The sequence below is a fragment of the Aethalodelphis obliquidens genome, unplaced genomic scaffold, assembly GCF_003676395.1.
Source record: "Aethalodelphis obliquidens isolate GAN/ISIS:26980383/991018 unplaced genomic scaffold, ASM367639v1 scaffold4, whole genome shotgun sequence".
Taxonomy (NCBI): Eukaryota; Metazoa; Chordata; class Mammalia; order Artiodactyla; family Delphinidae; genus Aethalodelphis; species Aethalodelphis obliquidens.
The window spans coordinates 70,054,486-70,066,522 of NW_020837948.1; the positions used below are offsets into that span (position 1 = coordinate 70,054,486).

Genomic DNA, 12,037 nt, shown 5'->3' on the forward strand with positions numbered 1-12,037 from the left:
CCTGCCATGTGTCAGGTACTCTACTGTGCCTTTGCCATATGTTATCTTTAAATCTCTCATCAACTCTGCAAGGAAGGAATAATTATCACTCATGTTTTACAGTTGAGAAAGATGAGGCTCAGATCCCTTCAGGAACCTGCCTAAGGTCACACAGCTAAGTGGCAAAGCCAGGATAGAAATCTTCTATGTATGAACAAAAGCCCCTTCTCAGTCCTCCATGAGATTTTGAAGTTCATTTATAATGACATTTGTGGACGTGATTTGAGAATAGAAAAGTTCTTTGTAGATGCATATTCTTACTACCATTATTATCCTGGTGAATATAAATTAATGTGTATTTATTGAGTTCCTTGCAGGAGCTTAGTACTGAATCAGATACCATTTTGGATACTCTGTGGAATTAGGTATATTCCCCAGTGTAGTATTATGTAAGGTGTATTATAACTAAATGTTAAATAGTTCCAAGTGATATCACTTCCACCCTTGGAATGAGGTATTAGTTTCTTTTGGATCTTTTTTGGAGAAAAAAGAAAAGAAGCAAATATGCTAATCTAAATTGAATGAATGTTTCAGGAAACAAAAACCAGCTGCATTAGTCCAGCCTTCAGAGTCAGCAAATTAAGCCCCCAGGAACCCTGAGAGTTGATAGGAAAACTCCAAAGGAGATGAGAGAAATATACCACAGGGATTAGCAAATTTCTGTTGAAAAATTCATGTGTTCACAAATGTTCTGAACCAACATAGCTTCCCCTGTCTGTTTCTTTGTTTATTTTTTGAGTCTTTAATGACCAGTAGGGCTGTTGAAACTTACTTGAAGAGTGTATCCTTGATTTGGGGATATCAGACTTCCTGTGTGAAAGATGGCTGGGAATCCACTCAACTCTCCTAAAATAAGCACTAAGTTTTGGAAAGAATTTTCTCTTGTGGGAAACATCCTATTCCCAAAGAAGGCCATCAGCGTGAGATAGCTTTTTTTCCAGGGAGGAAACTGAGGGGAGCCCGTTGGTCCAGCAGCCAGGAATCAACCTTCAGGACAGGTTAACATTCAGGACAGACTCCTCTGTCCTTTTCTCTCAACCTTTTCGAAGAACTGCTGAAAGTCAAAATCAAAGTTCAAAAAATTCTGCAGAAGAATCACCTGAGTCCAGAAATGAGCTGTTTCTTATTGTTTCCTCTATTTCTTTGTTTCAAGAACAGATAAAAAGACCCACCTTGGGAAGTCGTTGTGAGGATTAAATAACATAACTCAGGTGCATCTTCTGGTGCAAAACAATCATCGCTATTGAATCCTAGGCCATTTGTCCAAATATGCTCATCCAGTTGTTCTTTACGGCTCAAGGGGAACTACTGATTCTGTTAGGTCACAGAATGTCTAAAGAGTTAAGAAAAATGCTTTCAAACTGAGAAGAGATGGAGGAGGCTGTCTTTCTAGGCCTCACCAAGGATATGTGTTGGGTGGAATACAGGCCATCATTTGGGTTTGGTAAGAGCTTCATGATAGGACCATATAGAGAAGGAGCTATGCCACTGGACAGCTGGCTGAGTGCTTGCCTTTGATCACCTTGGAGGAATGAATGCGGGGCCACTGACTGACCCTTGCATTTTTCTGCATGTGAGATGGGAGAGGGTAGTCCTTGTGCAGTTCTCCTGTCAGACATTTTGATCACATTTGGGTCTCTGCTGGGCTAAGGCAGAAGCCCATCTGGGAGGATAGGACCACTCTATGGCCAGGCTTGATTCTGTCTGACACAGAGTCTGGACTTGGCTGCACAGCCAGTCCGAACTGTGCCCAGACCTAGCATCTATGAGGCCGTCCATGCATCTGGTCCAGGCCCTCTGGGAATAAGTTCCTGGGCCTGGGGTGAGAGTGCGTTTGTCACATATGCCTTTCGGCATGATCCTGGCACTTTGGGAGGCAGAACCAGTTTTTCAGCTCTGGGGACTCAACTGTGCTTTACTTGTGGCCAGTGTCCCCTAGTAGGATGAGCTCTGCTCAGGGGGGCAAGGGACTGCCATTTGCCAGTTGACTGCAGCAAGTCACTTTATGTCTGGGGACCTCGGTTTCCTTGGAGTGAGGCCATCTCTAAGCTGGATCTCAGCACAATCTGTGAATCTGTGGTCTGCCTCTGCCTGGGGCACAGAAGTGTGTGTGTATTTTTCTTCCCTCCCTCCCAGCCCCTGCTCCTGGGGATGTTCCTTTCAACTGTTCTTGACCCCTCTTCCATTGTCCAAATTTCTCTGTGCAAAAGAACATTAAGTTTGAATGGATCATTGTTTCTTATAAGATAAACAACTGCTGATAAAGTCAGGGGTTGACCTATTTCTGAAGCAGACAACAGAGGAGAAGTTTATGGCTTTCTCTTCTTCAGAATTAACCAGTTTTTCTTCTTGGAACATGTTTTATGGGACTTGACTAATCACCCTGGCAATATGTGGCTGAAGTTTTCTTGGCTATAGATCAAAGTCTCCAATACACCAGCACAGACAATGAGAAAGCAACAAGAGGCAGGAGAAAGCCTTTGCAATGAATTTTGGAGTCAGACTCTAATAGAATGAATGTTTGGAGTCAGACTCTAGTAAAGCAGAAATAGGATAGGGATAATTAATTCCTGGAAGAATTGCAAATGACCAAGTACATAGGAACAAATGTCTAACTTTCTCTAATAATGAAAGACACGCAAATAAAAATGCTATCATTTCCCTTTGTCATTTTGGCAGAAATGTAAATGGTTGGTTAAACCTGGTGCGCCCGTGATGTGAGGAGATGTACACATTCATGCAGCTACCTGATGCAACCTTTTGGAGGGTAGTTGGGTGATATGCACTGAAATGGAAAATGTATCATCTCTTTGCCCAACAATTCTCAGTTTAGGACCTACCCTAAGGGGATAACTACTTGAATGTAAAAATAAGTTTGCAAAAGCCTATTGATAGGGAAAACTAGAAATAATTTTGATGTTCATCAGTTGGGATATGGCTTAGTCAATTATGGTAAACACCTTCTGGGAAGTTCTGTGCAGTCAATAAAAATGACAATAAAGAGCTTTACCTACGGTGTAGACAATTATTTAATGACGCAAAGCAAGATTCTAAAACAAAATGATCACATTTGTATACAATTATATGAATAGAAATGTGGGAGGTTTTTCACTTAAATCTTAACTGGTAGGATTTGAGGCTACTTTTACTTTCTTTCTTGTTTAACTTCCATTTCTGCCACTTACCATCTTCATGTCCTTAGGCAAGCTTTTTTTTTTTTTTTTTACACCTTTATTAGAGTATAATTGCTTTACAATGGTGTGTTAGTTTCTGCTTTATAACAAAATGAATCAGTTATACATATACATATGTTCCCATATCTCTTCCCTCTTGCATCTCCCTCCCTCCCACCCTCCCTATCCCATCCCTCTAGGTGGTCACAAAGCACCGAGCTGATCTCCCTGTGCTATGCAGCTGCTTCCCACTAGCTATCTACCTTACGTTTGGTAGTGTATATATGTCCATGCCTCTCTCTCGCTTTGTCCCAGCTTACCCTTCCCCCTCCCCATATCCTCAAGTCCATTCTCTAGTAGGCCTGTGTCTTTATTCCCATCTTACCCCTAGGTTCTTCATGACATTTTTTTTTCTTAGATTCCATATATATGTATTACCATATGGTATTTGTTTTTCTCTTTCTGACTTACTTCACTCTGTATGACAGACTCTAGGTCTATCCACCTCATTACAAATAGCTCAATTTCATCTCTTTTTAGGGAAGCTTATTTAACCTCTCTTGGTAAAAAATGGGAATAATAATACGTATCAACCTTTTAGAGGTTACTGAGGAAAAGCAGGCAGTGAAACACATGTCAAGAACCTGGGATGGTATAAGAAAATTCTTTGATTTTTTTTTTCACATGGTTTCTATTTTACTTTAATTGTATGAGTACAAACAGCTGTGTTCCTATGCCCATGATTCAGAGAGAAAGCTAAGAGGGCTTTGAATAGCTTCCATTGATTTAAAGGCAGGAAGAGCCCTACTTCCAAATATGTGGAACATTTTTTCCTAAGGCTGTCAGAAAAAGGCCATATTGAGTCATTGTTTTCTGAAGGCAGAAGAGGAGAGTGAGTGACTGATCCTGTTGGGTAACCTAAAATTATATTTCATTCTTGTTATCCTGATGCAGTTTAAGACCAAGGATTTTGGATGGTTCTACAATTTCCCTCTTGGTTTGGAAGAACAAAAATTTTGTTATTTATGTTCTTAAACAACAAAGCTTTGTCCTATACTCAGGAGCATGCAAACTAAATAGAAGATTTCCTGAAGGGCCATCCTATTTACTGTGAGGAGTGATTCCAAGCGGTAAGTAGACACAGTTAGCTCCAACCATCCGTGGAAGACCCACATCATTGCAGAGGAAATTAGCCAAGACTCACAGAAGCACAGCAGCCCGTCAGGTTGGGGATTTACTTCTCCTATATTGTGCTAAAGTTGGTGGACTGAGCCACTTAAAACTGCCCTATTTACTTGGGCCCTGCTTTGTCTTACAAAACAAATAACCTTGTATTGCTTTCTTTGGGGCAGAAAAATGAAAGTGTCAATATTTTGAGTGTTTTTACTTTGGGAACTTCTGGTTCCTAGACGATTGTTTCAAACATTGCTGTGTTGTCTTTTCAGAGCTGTTGATACTGTGGAATGGTGAGGGCGGGTAATTGAGGCTCAAGAGTTTTCATCAAAGGCTAATAGATCACTAGAAGGACACAAATTAGGCTATCTCTGTCCCGTATCCCTCATTCTCTTTCCTTGCACTAAACTAGCTCCTGGCTTGCTATCACGCTGCCACGCCCATGTGCAATTTTCACTTAACCAAGGTTAGGTCTGAGTAGAGTATATGAAGTTGGGATCAATTCCAACTCTTAATAATTACAGCTAGTAAGTATTGAGCACTTTGTAACATGCCAGGTTTTATGTTAAGTGGTTTGCATGCACTATCTCAGTGCTTCTCAAGGGTAATCTGTGATGACTGGTTTAACAAGCCTGGGGGCGGGGGTGTGTGTACCAATAAAAAAATGCAGATTTCTCGGCTCCATTCTAGACCTGTGAGATGAGCATCCTGTGGTGGGATCAAAGATCTACCATGTTAACAAGCACCTTCACCAATCCCAACGCACAAGAAGTTCAAGTGCCTCTGCATTATTTTTCAAAGCACATGGGACACAAGTGCCGTCTGCTCTCCTTCCACTGCTCTGATGTCTGTGCTTAAATTCTCATGGCAAAAAAAAAAGTAAAAAAAAAATCCTGTGGATTGGGAGACATTGTGAGACTTATGCCTCTTAGTAACTGGTGATCACGAATGTGTCCCCATAGCCAAAGTGCTTTGAGACGCCAAGTATTTATCTCTATTGTGGGAGGACTAAAAATTGAGAAATCCTGACTGATGGTAGCCTGTGCTCTGTAAATAGAGAGGGAAGCCTCAGGGACCACAGAGACATGACTGTATGAGTGGTTATACGGGTTGTGTAATGCCCAACTGGCCTTGCCCGAAGGAGTGAAAACCCAGCGTTCTCCTTGGCTCCGGGCTGTGTGTCGCGGTGGCCCACTCCTGAGAGGAGAAGGTAACTGATATGCTGGTGTGGGTCCCAGGGCCCAGAAAGCCCCGCCTGCCTTCTGCATGCCTTTGTTGTCATGCTCCAAGGGGCCTGAAGTGTTCAGTGTCGTAAATTCCTTGGTTCTCGAGTTTATTTCTAGAAAGCCTCTATTAAAATGCAGTGCCGTGTGCAAGATGACAGGGACATTTAACCATAGTGGCACAGACTGGTTTAATCTGGTGGCTCTGGGGATGGCACCCAAGAGGATTCATTTGGTGGGAGGGGAGGACAGGCTCCTTTGTGGACCGCTTTGGTGGAGGAAGCTGGGGAGATTAGGAAAAAATATATATATGAGGAAAAATATATATATTTTTTTTGAGGTGCAAGGCAGAGGTGAAGTGGGAGAGGGCCTAAAGACACATTGGACCTGTGTCACAATTCTGTTGGTTACCTTCCAACACACTGTTTTCTTAATTCTTCAGCCCTTCCCATCGTCCTCGTCTTTGGTGAATGTCCAGTGCCTAGTGACTGTCCCCTCAGTAACAGGCCTGGACTGCAGCAATACTGCAGGTGGCAAGGACTCAGTGGCATAAGTGGGCCCCGGAGAGAAACTTCATGTCCAACTCTGGAGCTGATGCAGCCTAGGGGAGTGGGGGAGATAATCACCCACCCCTGAATCTGAGACCTCCCCCTTCCTGTTGCATTCCTCTGCCAGGAGCAGGATAATTAGAATAAAGAGACTTAGTTTAGCTCATTCAACTCCCTGCTGGACTCCATACAAACCTTTCACATATGCAATCATTTCTAGCAACCTGGGTAGGCTTCCTTGCGTTTCTTTATCAACTTGTTGAGAAAGACCAGAGATGATTCTCTAACTCTAGTGAAGGGTCTGTCTACGGGACTGTTAAGCCTTAACATTTGATTTCATTTTGGATCTTGTTGAAAGTACCCTAGATTTCATTTTGAAATCTTTTTTTTTTTTTTTTTTGCTAAATTGAAAATGTTCCCCAATTTTCCCACTGATTATTTGTCCTGCTAATTCATGAGGTAAATGGTGCTGATTCATTCATTTATCCCGCAGGGAATAAGCACCTTCCATGCAGAGGAGGTGGGTAGGAAGGGGTTTGCTGGGAAGGAGGGGCTTTTCCTTGGTCTTAGTTGTAGGTGCTGGGGAGCAGCATGCAGATGGAGAGGGACATCCTCAGAAGCATAGGGTCAGAGAGCGTGGGCTCCCTGAGGCCCTGTGAGTGATGAGATGTGACTGGTGGGTGTTTGTGTGGGCGTGGAAGGAGATAAGGGGCAAGACCCCTCGTGAGTGAATGAATGAATGCAGGAATGACTGAGTGTAGAAGTCTATTGTCCTTCCCTAGGGTGACTGCTCCCTCACAAGCAGACTGTTTTTTCTCTGCACCTTCTCGGTGAGTAAGTAGAAGTTTCAGTTAATAATCTCCTAAACTGAGAAATCCCCTATCACAGGAGGAAAGGAGATAATTAGCTCCAGTGTTCTCTCATATCTAAGCTGAGAAGTCAGCATGAATTCTAGACATGGTTCATGTCTTTAGATAATCAGCACTGCTGTTCTTGATAGGTAACTCTCTCTCTCTCTCTCTCTCTCTTTTTTTTTTCTCCCTTCAAATCTTTTTTTGGTTAGGGTACCATGACTGAAATGAATGGCTTCCATTATTTTTTTTGCCTTCACGCAGGAATCTTTAAACTAGCCTGAACTTCGTACCAACTATCATATGAATCATGTCTACCACAATAACTCCTTTCTGTGTCATTTCCTAGGTTAGTGTCCTTGTGTGACACAGTAAATGCAGGGCAGGGTTGAAAATGTCAAGTGATAACCAGGCAGAAAACTGACAGTTAACAGACCCACCTCCTTGAGCTTTTATCTCAGATGCCTTAAGACAAAAATCGTACTTGTATAAATATTACCTGAAATGAAATATGTAATGTTAATAGCTATATTTCACCATATCTGGCTGTTTAGTAATTCACCTCCATTTTGGATATTGTGTACCTTTTTTGCAATGAGCTTAATAATCATCATAAAACAAATGATCGTTTTCTTTTAATGAATGTTCACCATGTAAGAGGCTCAGTTCTAAGCAGGTGTTGCCCATTTAATCTTCACACCAGCCCCAGGAGGTAGTTACTGTGGGTGGCACCATTTTTCATATGGGGAAACTGAGGCATAGAGTTCTTAAGTAACTTGCCCCAAGTCCACAGTTAAGAGTCAGCTGGGATTTGAACCCAGGCAGTTTGGCTCAGAATTTATGCTCTCAACCTCCATGCTATAATGCTTACACATTGCTTGAAACAAGAGGCAGTTTTAGCATCAAATATGAAGAATGCAACCCTTCAAAGTTTTCTCTTCCAAATGCAAGTCATTGCCTATTTTGTATCCGTATTGTTGTATGGCTTTTGACAAACACTGACAAACAGCAAGGCCAAAGAAATATCCTTTCGCTCACGTCTCGTTACCTAGAAGAAGAGTTTTGACTATATATGAGTGCAAAAGGTTGTTGATTTAGGTTAATTTTATGTATAATATGGTTTAGAATCTTGTCACATGCATTTTTAGTACATTTCCAAACATTCATGTTCTTGGGGAGACAGCTGAAAAACAGCCACAAAAATTCCCCCCATGGGCCAAGAACAAGTTTGATTGTGAGGTCTATGTGCCCAGATGATGTGTTTTGTTATCTGAACCAAGAACATAAGCTTACTCCCGGCAATGACCACCATATATAAATGCCTTTTTATATAAGTGAAAAAAAAATTTTTTTTTTTACTTTGTTAAAGTGAGCAGGCCTTCTTGCTGACGTTTTTCTAAGTAACTGCTTCTCTTTCAGTTTACACTATAGACAGTGGCTCCAAGAGCTGGCATTTGAACTGTCAGCAGTCCTCCCCCACACTACCCAGCAACCTGGTCCAAGGTCTAGGGTTTCTTTAGGCGGCGTCCAGTGCTGTGAAAACAATGGGGCTATTTATCCATGTCACCTGGAGTGCAGTTACCATCCCGCCAATCTCAGCTGGTCTGACACACTGACATGGTGGGTCTGGATGTTTCTTATGAGTTTTCTTATGAGCAGCTCCTTTGGCCACATAAACTGCAGGGCCAGACAGATTAGCTTATGGGCCTAGAAATCCTTCCTGGCCCAGATATAGGGACACTTTTCAGTCAACCAGAGTTGCTCTGATATTTGAGATTTGCTGACAGTTCTTGGTTCAGAAAGAGGTTTGCATTCCTGAGCTACTTTTATTGGGATCATCTTAATTCTTATCTGTGAGGTGGAGATCCAGGAAATGAGTAAGAATGGAATTCAGCTGTTTGGGTGACCCTTGTACACCACGAGCCTCTCAGTGCTGGATGCAACAGCCAACAGATATTAATTGATGGTGATGATGGAGGTAGTCTTTCTGCCCAGAACCTGCTAGCACAAGCCCTGACTGATGGGCAGTGATACCTAGCTGACTTTTTTTTTTTTTTTTTCGGTACGCGGGCCTCTCACTGTTGTGGCCTCTCCCATTGCGGAGCACAGGCTCCGGACACACAGGCTCAGCGGCCATGGCTCACGGGCCCAGTCGCTCCGCGGCACGTGGGATCTTCCCGGACCGGGGCATGAACCCATGTCCCCTGCATCGGCAGGCAGGCAGGCAGACTCTCAACCACTGCGCCACCAGGGAAGCCCCCTAGCTGACTTTACACTGCACTAACAACTTTAGGCAAAAGACGATTAGAGTATCTGTGTGTATTTTTAAATTTCCTCCTTCATTGCACTGTTTTTTAATAAGGTATTGAAATCAAATGTAAATGGTATAATCCCCTTAAGTTGGATTGTACTGAGACATCACTTCCCTCATCCCAATGTGGGGTTTTCCCTGCTATGTGACAGCTCCAGGCACTAAATATCTACCCCTCCCCCCCAAATTGCCAAGTAGCAGTAACATGTCTCAGGCTATCATGACTGTTACGATTATAGGAAGGGAAGCCCATGCTGGTCTTTTAGAAAGCTCTCATCATGAATGTGTTTTCGGGCATGCATTACTTACTAACAGATGAACAGCTTGCAGTTGAGTCAAACAAAACCTTTAGTGTTTGTAAGGGTCAGGGCACCAGGGGTCAGAAGGAAACTGAGTTTTATATTGACACAGACAATCTCCAGAAGCTGAGAAAGCTTCTAACTCAAGGACTTGCTGGATGGTTGTTGGCCATTGTCTTGAGTCGTGAGATGGTTATCTTCAAAGTTGTCAAAGATGAAGTTTTCCTACAGGAAACTTCTGGACAATTATCATGTGAAGTGACTTAAATGCCTTAGTTTAGAGTATCCTTGGACTTGTCTGTTGACAAATGGAGATTTGAACATGGGCGTTTGAAGGGATTTTAATGTAATATTTTTCAGGGAATGAGAAACAGGGAGTGTTGTGTGTTGAGGTTTCAGTGACAACATTACCTTAAGAGCTTGCTTTCCCTTTCAGACTAGATCATCCATGTTACCGTTGAGTAAAGGGCATCACAGTTTTAACAACCTGGCTTCCCTCAGAAGTTTCAATTCTCACATAGTCACCATAGGCAGCAGCACTATCAAATAAACAATTAATTTTATATTAATTGTCAAGTAAACAATTTAATTAAATAAAAAATATTTAAACAGAGTGAAATATTCCTCCCTGGCTAGTCACAAGTTGGACAATTCAAAGAACAAATCTTGGGGGAATTGAGAATGGATTACTTTTTCTGTTCCCTGTGTACTGCTCTGTTTTTCTTCTTGGGATCAAATCTCAAGTTGAATTCAGTCAACTATCTACAGCAAACAAAAAGGGCATAAATGTCTTTTCTGTTACTGTTCCTTATATTTCATCACTAAACAAAGCAAGTTTCCCTGCCTGGCTTCTTCCTTTGGGAGCATATAAAACTGACATGAGTTTAATACTGTGGAGGTTCTATTGTCACTTGAAAGTATAACGATTGATTTCATTATTTAAAAGTTTATTACAGTGAATTTTTGGAGCTAATGTCACACTTGCTACAAAATTGGTTGAAGAAACACACCATTTGCTGAGGATATGGAAGGATTTGTCATTAGGTAAAGCATGCTGAGTATCTGAGGGTGTGGTGTTGGGCTACCTGTATGTCAGTTCCATTACTTTCTTTTTTGAGTTTCTCTTTCCGTTATCTCTTTTGACTTAAAATGTTTGCCACAGATCCAGTAATAACTACACATTTGGCAGTATGGTATAACAAGCTGTTGGCATAACTAACACTTCAAAATGTAATGGGAAATAAGGAAACTAGTGCCAAGAAAACAGAAACCTGGGCCACGGGGGCTCTGCCAACTTGCGCTGATGTTATTCTCTGCCCCAACGACCCTACCAAGGTGCATCCTAGTACCTTCTCATATGGCCTAAGTGCCAAGGGTCAGAACAATACCGCGTCTTCCTGAGCACCGTTATTCCTTTTAAGACACTAAAAGCACTTAATTGTACCCATGAAACCCCTTTCCTCTCCCTGCCTGAGCTGCCTTTATTCTTGTTTCTGTGGGTGGGTGAAAAGGCTGCCTGTCTGAAAAGGCAGCTCAAAAACAGTTCTGGCAAAGGATCTCTCTTCCTCCGCAAATGGTCATTTTGGTTTTAAGTTTATTTCAGGTACATTAAGCCACCCTCTACTCATACTTAATAGCAAATGATCCTACAATAGATGAGAGTACAAAAAGGTAACATAAAATCAAAGCATACCTAGTTGCCCAAGTGACTTAATGTATATCATTTTGACTCAGCATTACTCCTACTAAAAATAAAAAGAAAGATGAAAATTACCTTCGGGTTTTTGCTGCTATAGTTGCCCTCCGGGTTCCAGCGGTAGGTGGGATCTTTAAGGCCAGCACTGTTGGGATTGCCAAACCATAAAAGATCTTGCTCCGGGGTGAGGTCGCATTTCTCAGGTCCTCTGTCCTGCTTCCCTCAGACAGTGAAGTGGTGATTTTTCTCTGGCCCTGCAAAGAAAGTGATTCCAGATCAGCTGAGTGTTATGTGGAATATCTCATCTTTGTTGTTCTAGTGCAGCCCTTTCAGCCTTCCAGAGCCAGTTAGACTTGTTATGAGGAGCTAAATGATTGGCTGGATCTGGGGCTCAGTTTCATAAATTATAGCCCAGCGTACGAGAAGCCCGAGTCCTATAGTTGCTGTGGTCCAGAGGCCTGCCAGTTCCTGCTTTAACGCATATGTAGTCGTAATTGAGTTCTAACACGGCCTTGGATGTTTCAGTCCTAAATAGCTGACATTGCATCTTCAAGACTGTGTGAGTAATCCTGACTTCTTTTTTTTAAACTCCGTAAATTAATTACATGCCCCGAGAGGGAGTGATTGCAATTAGAAAATACTGAAGTAGCAGATGATTCATTTTCAAGGTGCTGTTTTCTATGTATCAAGTTCAATGCAGTTAATCTTAAAGCTTCTAAGACCT

At 42.1% G+C, this 12,037-nt stretch overlaps 1 long non-coding RNA gene across 2 annotated transcripts; it reads right to left on the bottom strand.

Moving 5' to 3' along the window:
• Positions 1-9,190: 9,190 nt before the first annotated feature.
• LOC113617511 (uncharacterized) lies at positions 9,191-11,758 on the bottom strand. 2 transcript variants are annotated; one of them, XR_003431677.1, is made up of 3 exons: positions 11,392-11,758; positions 10,029-10,156; positions 9,191-9,915 (listed from the first exon to the last, which is right to left on the bottom strand). It is a non-coding gene; the product is annotated as an uncharacterized LOC113617511 (long non-coding RNA). The 2 variants fall into 2 exon arrangements; XR_003431676.1 differs by lacking the exon at positions 9,191-9,915 and having other exon boundaries at positions 9,943-10,156.
• Between the last annotated feature and the right edge of the window lie 279 nt (positions 11,759-12,037).